Source organism: Canis lupus, chromosome 36 (genome assembly GCF_048164855.1).
Source record: "Canis lupus baileyi chromosome 36, mCanLup2.hap1, whole genome shotgun sequence".
Taxonomy (NCBI): Eukaryota; Metazoa; Chordata; class Mammalia; order Carnivora; family Canidae; genus Canis; species Canis lupus.
Window position 1 is genome coordinate 23,234,906 of NC_132873.1, and position 8,891 is coordinate 23,243,796.

Genomic DNA, 8,891 nt, shown 5'->3' on the forward strand with positions numbered 1-8,891 from the left:
GTAACTAATGAATTATAGGTATAAAAGCCTATAATGGAATAATTGGGGGTCCTTACCCTAACAGTTTCTAATACCAGCTACTTGCTAATAATGTGCTTTTTGATAATCCATCAATGTAAAAATACCCTGCTCATTCATGACTACTATTCGTACAGAGGGGATGTGAGTAGTCAATGCTCACATCTAGGACACTTTACCTATGTTTTGCTTATTTGAATAAACATATGAAGCAGTACCCTTGAGAGACAATCAATGCTAACCTCAGCAACTTGACCGCTCATGTCAATCAATGCCCGATCAGTACCCTCACAAGTATTACAAATGGGCCCAGGTATGTCCGACTTTGAGGATGAATGCAGGTCTCCCAGGGAATGAGGTACACATGCTCAAGTACCTCTAAGCACCTGAATTAATCATCTAATGATTCTAAACACATATACTCTATTACATTGCACAACACTTGGCATATGGTAGACGTTTGACGTGTGCTATGTTAATTAAATACAGTGGTCTTGACTTAAACAATATAATTATCTCCTGCACCCTTCTCTACATTTTCCATTTCTATCCCTAATCAAAGGCGGGTTCTCTCTTTCAGCACATCTTTTCAGCAAGGAAATAAATTATTTTTCAGAATTATTTTCTATAGTTATTCCTCTTGAGATTAGTTCAGTTTGCATTGCCAGTACTCGATGCCTCAAATAGAAATCCTCTTAGTTTCCCATTTAGGAATTTGCACTGAAATAGGAACGAGTTTAATCTGATCCCACAGAAATAGTATCTTTTCATTGGGCTCACAGCCATTGTGAGCTCTCTTGAATTCACTCTCAAGATTTTGCTAAATGAGTTTTCTGCAAGACAATCATAAAACTGATTGTCTCCCAATTTTTCTCCAACTTTTTTCTTTTCTAAAATCATTAGTATTTATTTTTCCACAGTCAACTATCATTTACATTTCTCTCCCTGAGATGGACTCCTTGGCCTAAGGATCTGTCACAGATCCACACGTATTATCTTCTCTTGGCCCACATTTAAATACTATGGAGTCACCTTTTTGTCTATGGCCAAGTAGAATTCAGCATAATCAAGAAATTGGAAAAAGAAGTGCTTCTTTACATTCCTGTTAATGATAGGTCATTTGGAAATAATTACACCTGATAGATGAGAAAAAATTCTAAACATATTTCTCTATGCGAAATCTTATATGAAGTCATGTGTGTAGAGTATCAGGTTTTCCATGTGTGGGGGTTTTAAGAATATTTTATTTATTTATTTGACAGAGAGCACAAACAGGATGAGTCACAGGCAGAGGGAGAGGGAGAAGCAGGCTCCCACCAAGCAGGGAGCCAGATGCAAGACTCAATCCCAGGATCCTGGGATCAGGATCCGAGCCAAAGGCAGACACATAACTGACTGAGCCAGAATATCAGTTTTTAAAGTATTAGTTTGGACTGCTATAACAAAATACTACAAATTGAGTGCCTTAAAAACACATTTCTTAGAGTTCTGGAGGCTGGGAAGTCCAAGATCAAGGCACCAGCAGATTCAGTTACAGAGGAGAGCCCTGTTCCTGACTGTCTGCTCACTGTGTTCTCACATGACATAGAGGGAGGGAGAGCAAGTCCTCTGGTGTCTCTTCTTACAAGAACACTAAACTGGGGCACCTTGGTGGCTTAGTCAGTTAAGCATCTGCCTTCAGCTCAGGTCGTGGTCCCAGGGTCCTAGGATCAAATCCTGAGTCAGCTGCCTGACCCACAGGGAGTCTGCTTCTCCCTCTGCCCATGCTCTCTTCTCCATCACATAAGCACTCTCTCTTAAATAAATAAAACCTTTATAAAGAAAACAAACCCAGGGAACTAATCATATCATAAAGGCTCTGCCCTCATGATCTATCTAAGCCTAAATATCTTCAAAAGGTTCTAGCTTCAAATACTGTTACATGGAGATTAGAGCTTCAAGACATGAACCTTGAGGGTATAATGTATATAACTCCACCCATAGATTAACATAATCTTACAAAAAAAGAGTAAGTTAAAAAAAATAAAAATAAAATAAAAAAGAGTAAGTTACAGTTCAAACTCAGCCAACTCATTCTTCCTTTATAGTGAATATCTTTATAAATCTCATTAAAATTTTGATCAAAATTTCTGAAATTGTAATTTTTTAAAAAAATTGCTAATATGACTAGTGACATTTGAGGAATGCATTTTTTTGTAACTAATTCCCTTAGGCATTTTATAATTCATGGGGCTTTTCAGATATCACTGTTGAAAAATTTATAAGAATGGTTGAAATTAAAAGACTGACAATACAAAATAAAACGAAGACACAGAATAACTGGAATTCTTGTATATTGCTGGTGATATACTGAAATTGGTACTCATTTATATCATTTATAAGCGTAAACTGGGAAATGCTAAAAAGTCCATCAACAGTAGAATAGATTAAAAAATTGTGGTGTAATCATACAATAGAATACTGCATAGCAAGAAAGAGATATTAGAACTGATATCTAATAAATGAATCTTACAGACATAACCAATGAGCAAAAGTAGCTAGACAAAGGAGTATGTATCAATTTTACTTATATGAATTTCAAAAACCGATGAAAACAATCACTGCTGATAAACATGAGAATAGTAGTCATCTTTGAGTGGGAAGAAGCATTGAGGGACTCTTCTGGGGCTAGATGTGCTCCATATCTTGATCTAGGTTTTGGTTACAGAAATATGTTATTTATTAAAATTCCTCAGGTATATACTTAAGATACATGTACTTTATGGTATACATATCATTCTTTAATAAATATTTAAAATAATTTTAAAAGAGGATCTAAAAGTATAATTAACCTGACACACATTATACTCATTAAATGCCTAAATAATGGTGAGCCATGTGTTCCTCAAAAGTTATTCACTACTTTGTCATCAACTTCTCCAAAAGATCCCCTTATGAAATTCCATACACACTGAAGCCCAATTATGACCTCAAGGCTCTCTGGGAGCCTTCATCTAACTATGGCAACAAGGTATTTTTCTTATAAAATTAGATTTTCACTTTGCCACTAAGCTTCAAAAATAAGTAACCCACTGAATAGCAATCTATACATAAAGTCTGTGTCCATATACAACTTAGATCATCCAAAATAGGATGTTTGAGAGTAAAAAGAAATATCGTTAATAATTACTCAGGGACAACATTCTCAAACTAAGATTGTCTCGGATAAACTAGATGTATGGTCACATTTTGTACAAGTGGTAAAACTATAAAGAAAAGCAAGGAAAACATTAACCCAAATTTCAAGACTGTGATTAACTTGGACAAAAGTAAGGTTGCCATGAGGAAGAAACACAGGGATCTTGAAAGTTTCTCTCTCAATGAATATACATATACAATAAACAGATATGTATAGAGATAGAGATATACACACACACATATATGTACATGTGTGTTGATCTACTCCTTTTAAAACTACATACATGCATTTATATACTCTCTATGCATAAAAATTCATAATACATTTTTTAAGTTATGATTAAAAGTAATCATAAAACCCAGAATTAAGGTAACAAGCATAGGTATAGTATTGGTTTATGCTTATCATTATGGTAAAAAGTTCAAGTCACTGATTGGTCTTTGGTTATACCCATATTTTTTTTTATAAGAAATAGGATTTATCAGTAGGCATGAATAAGCAGGGGGTAGTGTTAAGGTTCTCATGAGTCCAGCACCTGCCATTTGTCTAGGAGGCCATGATTAGGGATGTATTTGGGATGAGTCACTTTTCAGCTACCCTGTCTTCAAATTCATCAACATTATACTTAGTAAAGGCTTACTTCTCAGTGATGTCATTTTCTAGTGACCAGGGAACTTGAACTTGGTCCTGTATAGGGCCTCAACTACATATTCCTTGTTCTGCAGCTTAATATGGATGGACATAATGACTTGGTCAATATGGATTCTGGCCACTGTACCATAGGGCTTTCTGAAGGCACCTCACATACCTCTTTGTAGCCCATCAGTTCCAGCACAACATCTTGATATGGATGACGTAGAAGGGGTGGAGCCGAACTTGGATGTGAAAGCCATATTTACCATAACTTTTCACCGTGTACTTGTTGACACAGACAAAGGAAACCTCCAGGGCTTCAAAAGAGAGCTGCTGATATTCACCTGACACCACATGGCCATGGTGTGGGCAATCATTCACTTCTGCCTTCTTCCATCCCAGGTTAAAGATGTAGCTCTTGGCATCAGGGACAGCTCTGCAGAAGGGGGACTTTCGATATGATTTGTTCTTACAATATTGGTAACACTAGACATGGTAACACATCTGTGGGGGCCCAAAGGGAGAGAAGAGGTTATATCCACATTTTTTGTAATGTCTTTGTTTGGGAAGGAATTCTTTTACACAAAACCACCAGTTATTTGGGCTATAATTTTATTTTTTTAAAAAAAAACAAGTTTTAAATATTAAAGCAGGAGTAGTTCTTTGGGTATAAATATAAAGAAGCTTCAGTTTACAAACTACAGATACGTCATAGCACAGAGAGTCAGCTAACATTGGAAAATAGGATGTTGATTTTTCTCTTTCTCTTCGTTCTCTTTTCCTTGAAGATATCGGCATGGCCAGAGGCCAAAGATGTGACAGGATCAAGGAGGTAGCAATGTAGTTGGGATATTGATTTTATATAAGTAGTTGAGCAAGTAAATACATATATTGATCATAATAGGAGTCAGGCTCTCAATGAAATACAAGGCAATGTTAGCTGCTAGGGTAGAAAGAGCTCCTATTTTGGAGAATAGGAAAGCAAGCACACTGGGAGGTACAAATGTGACACAGTGTTCAGGGGCCATTTGAGGTTTATATTGGTTTCTTATTGCTGCTTTAACAAATTACCAATTACTTGGTAGCTTAGGACAACACAAATTTATTATCTTAAATGCTAGAAGTCAGAACTCTGAAATGGAGTTCACTGGGCTAAAATCAAGGTATCACCAAGGCCACACTCCTTCTGGAAGCTATAGGAGAAAATCTATTTCCTTGCATTTTTCGGCTTCTAGAGGTTGCCTACATTCTTTGATCATGATTCCCTTCCCCCACCTTCAAAGCCAGTAGTGTAGCATCAAATCTCTCTCTCTCTCTCTGACCTCTGTTTCCATTGTCACACCTCCTACTCGGCTTCTGCCTTGGTCATCACATCACCTTCTGTGAATCTGCTTTGAGACATGAGCATCTTAGGTGAGGAGGATTATTCAATCACACGCTAGGACTCTGACGTGAGAGCAATCGAAAAAAATTGTACTTTTCTACAGCTGCTAGGGGGGAAGCTGTAGGACTTGGTTTCACCAGGACTATACGCTATCAACCCTGGAGGGAGAAAGGGAAAGAAGGTAATTGTAGTGATGGATCTTAGAATCTTAAGTTGGATGGGAAAGGAAGAGAAGACCCGGGAGAGGGAAGATTGTTAATGAGATAAGGTCAATGGGCTAAAGGCCTCATGAGGTCAAAGAACTGCTGAAAGGGATGCCTACAATTGACTAGTGAATGCAAGGAGTAAAGGGATCCCTGGGTGGCGCAGCGGTTTGGCGCCTGCCTTTGGCCCAGGGCGCGATCCTGGAGACCCGGGATCGAATCCCACATCGGGCTCCCGGTGCATGGAGCCTGCTTCTCCCTCTGCCTGTGTCTCTGCGCCTCTCTCTCTGTGACTATCATAAATAAAAAAAAAAAAAAAAAAGATTTCAGCAGTGTTCTTTCATGATGTGGATGAAGTCACACCATGAATGTGGTGTTAAGGTGTAACCACAGGAAAGGACAGCTGAGGTGAGACAAAAGAACATTTACTGGATGCAAGGGCATCACTTCCAATTATTCTAGGAAAGCTGTAAAAAGGAAACTCATTGAACCAAAGGGGTAAAGGTGACATCTGTCAACAAATGCAGCCCCATGGGACCAGGGTAAAAAATTTTTTTTTTCCTAACAAGCTTATTTTTCTAATCCTGCAGATTTGGCTTATTAGCAAAGCTAAAAAAAAAAAAAAAAATCAGGTATTATTAGAAAATTAAAATTTTTCTGTGCTAAACCTTTTCATGAATTTCTATTAATCTGAGTTGGTGTAATGAGCTAAATTGTGTCCCCCAAAATTTATTTGTTGGAGCCCTAACCTCCACTACCTCTAAATGTGACTATATTTGGAGATTGTGCCTTTACAGAAGTGATTAAGTTAATGTAAGGCAGATAGACTGGGTTTTAATTCCATCTAACTGGTGTCCTTATAAGAGGAGGAAATTTGAACACCCCAAAAGAGAAGACCACGGAAGCACTATGCACAGAGAAAAGACCATGTAAGGACACAGTGAGTAGGCAAGCATTCATCTGCAAGTTGAGGAGAGAGGCTGCAGGAAACTCCAAACCTGACACCTCAGTTGTGGACCTCACAGGTTCCACAACTGTGAGGAAAATTCCTGTTGCTAAGCCATTTAGTCTGTGGTATTTTGTTATGGCAGCCCTAGCAAACTAATGTACCTAGTTTGTTTTAGAGATTATGATTTAGAAACTGCTCCTAATTTTAACACTACTTTAGGAAGTTTTTTTTCTATCTGGAAGTTTTTTCCTTTTTAGGGTCTCAGGATTCATTCTATCTTCATCTTGAATTCTCTGAATCTTAATGAAGAGAGCACAGAGAAGTATTCATGTGACGGGAGGAGAGGTAGGTGGTGGCCTATTAACCATTGGCCACCAGACTTTGCTTCAATCTGCATGGATGCAGGCGTGGTACGCGGAGACTATGTTGTGAAATGCTCATCGGCAAGAACACACACCAAGTCTTTTCCATAGTCTGTGTCTGGAAAAGTTTGAGTGCAAGCTGGCAGTAATTTAAGAGCAATCTAGGAGTCCAAGTTCTTTCCTGCTTTCCTCTACCACATGTCTTCCTTGTGGCAACTGATTTTCCATTGGCAGGCAGACAGAAGTTTTGTCATATCTGAGTTAAGGTGTTCCTGCTAAAATATCCAAGAAAACAGCCGGGATAGAAGAGGAGGTTGTACAGGCCTAAGCAGCAAAAAGTGAAACATATAAATTAAATGTTCTATAAAAGATGACTTGACAAGATGACCCACATTGTACTACAAAGACATTAAGAGGCAATTTAATCTATTTGGAAATATTACAACAGGAACATAATGTCGTGTCATTATGTAGTTCAACTTTTGCTTCTCAGCTACCATGACATTAATTTGTGGATACCTTTCTACTCTCTCTGACCTTGAAGTATTTATAGAAACCACCAAACTTTTGGCCACCGAGAAACTTGTGAAGTTCCCATAGGGGGGAGAAAAGAGTAGAAATTGGTCAGTAAACACAAGGTGAGAGTCTCTGTGTTATTTCCCATGCCACCAATCTGACTCATCATTGGCAGCAGAAATCTTTTGTAAGGATCTTCCCCTGGTGCAGTTAAAGCAGGCCACCTGCAGGGTTCACTGTGACAACCTTGAGCACAACATCTGAAGCACCTGTCAGATAGCACACTCCATCTTTATAGAACCCCATGAGGCCTTCCCACTGTTCCCTCAGCTGATGCACCAGGTGCAGGGAAGATCTTATTTTCCAGAACATGTCTGGATGTTCCATTTGATGCCCAATAGGCTGGGTATAAATAGTAGCCCGCCACAAATGCTTTCCATTGCCAAAAATACATGGCAAGAGAAATGCCTCTGTTTGAATGCTTACAGCACAAAGGGATACAGGTATTTAAAAAAAAAAAAAAGATTTATTTCTTCATGAGCAAGAGGAAGAGAGTGAGCAAACAGAGGGGAGAGAGAGAATCATGAAGCAGATTCTGTACTAAGTATGGAGCCCGACACAGGGGCTCAATCCAAGGACCCTAAGATCATGACCTGAGCTGAAATCAAGAGTCAGCCTCCTACCTGACTGTGCCACCCAGGTGCCCTGTGTGCATGTATTTTTAAACAAACAACAGAGTTTTTTTTAAATTTTTATTTATTTATGATAGTCACACAGAGAGAGAGAGAGAGGCGGAGACATAGGCAGAGAGAGAAGCAGACTCCATGCACCAGGAGCCCGATGTGGGATTCGATCCCGGGTCTCCAGGATCGCGCCCTGGGCCAAAGGCAGGCGCTAAACCGCTGCGCCACCCAGGGATCCCAACAAACAACAGAGTTAAAGGCATAATTATCACTCTTGCCTCCTTCACATTAGAGTCTCCTGCACTACAAGAGAACAACCAATCTTAACATATTGCATAAAATCATAGAACCCAAGCCCTTCATTTTACAAATGAAGTCCAAAGACAGTTCAATGTCTCATGGAAGGTCACAATAATTTCTTAGTATTTGATCAAACATACTTGCTAGAAGTTTACAGGCCCCATGTCCCACAAGTTCTGATTCAGTGAGCCTGTGTAAATTTACATTTTATGTGTAAAATCTACATTTTAACAAGCATCGCTGGTAATTCTATGCAGATGAGACATGCTGGGATTACTAAAGCCAAGTCTCAGTCATTGGCCTCTCCAGTGGCAGCAAACTACCTGTGGCTTCAATAGCCCAAAGATCTCTGATTACGTATAGCTTCACAATAACATTCTTGTTTAAATCCTAAATCTTTGCAAGTCTTGTTGGGCCATGCTGTAGCATGGCTCACAGCCAACTAAAAATTTGTAATTATTTATTCAGAAAGCAGTAAAGAGATATGAATAAGAAATATTTTATTTATAAAAGTATGAAATCAGAGATAAAATAGTAAAATCAGTAGCACTTGGAACACTGGACTAGCTATTAAAGCAAATGCCTTTTAAACAGACTAACTTGGAGTTGAAAAATGTTTCCCCTTCTTTCTCCAAATTCCCATATTTGACCAGTGTCAGCTGATC

General features: G+C 38.6%; 1 pseudogene; it reads right to left on the reverse strand.

Annotated features, from left to right (window-relative positions):
* Positions 1–3,716: 3,716 nt before the first annotated feature.
* On the reverse strand, positions 3,717–5,237 carry LOC140625383 (large ribosomal subunit protein uL16-like; annotated as a pseudogene).
* Between the last annotated feature and the right edge of the window lie 3,654 nt (positions 5,238–8,891).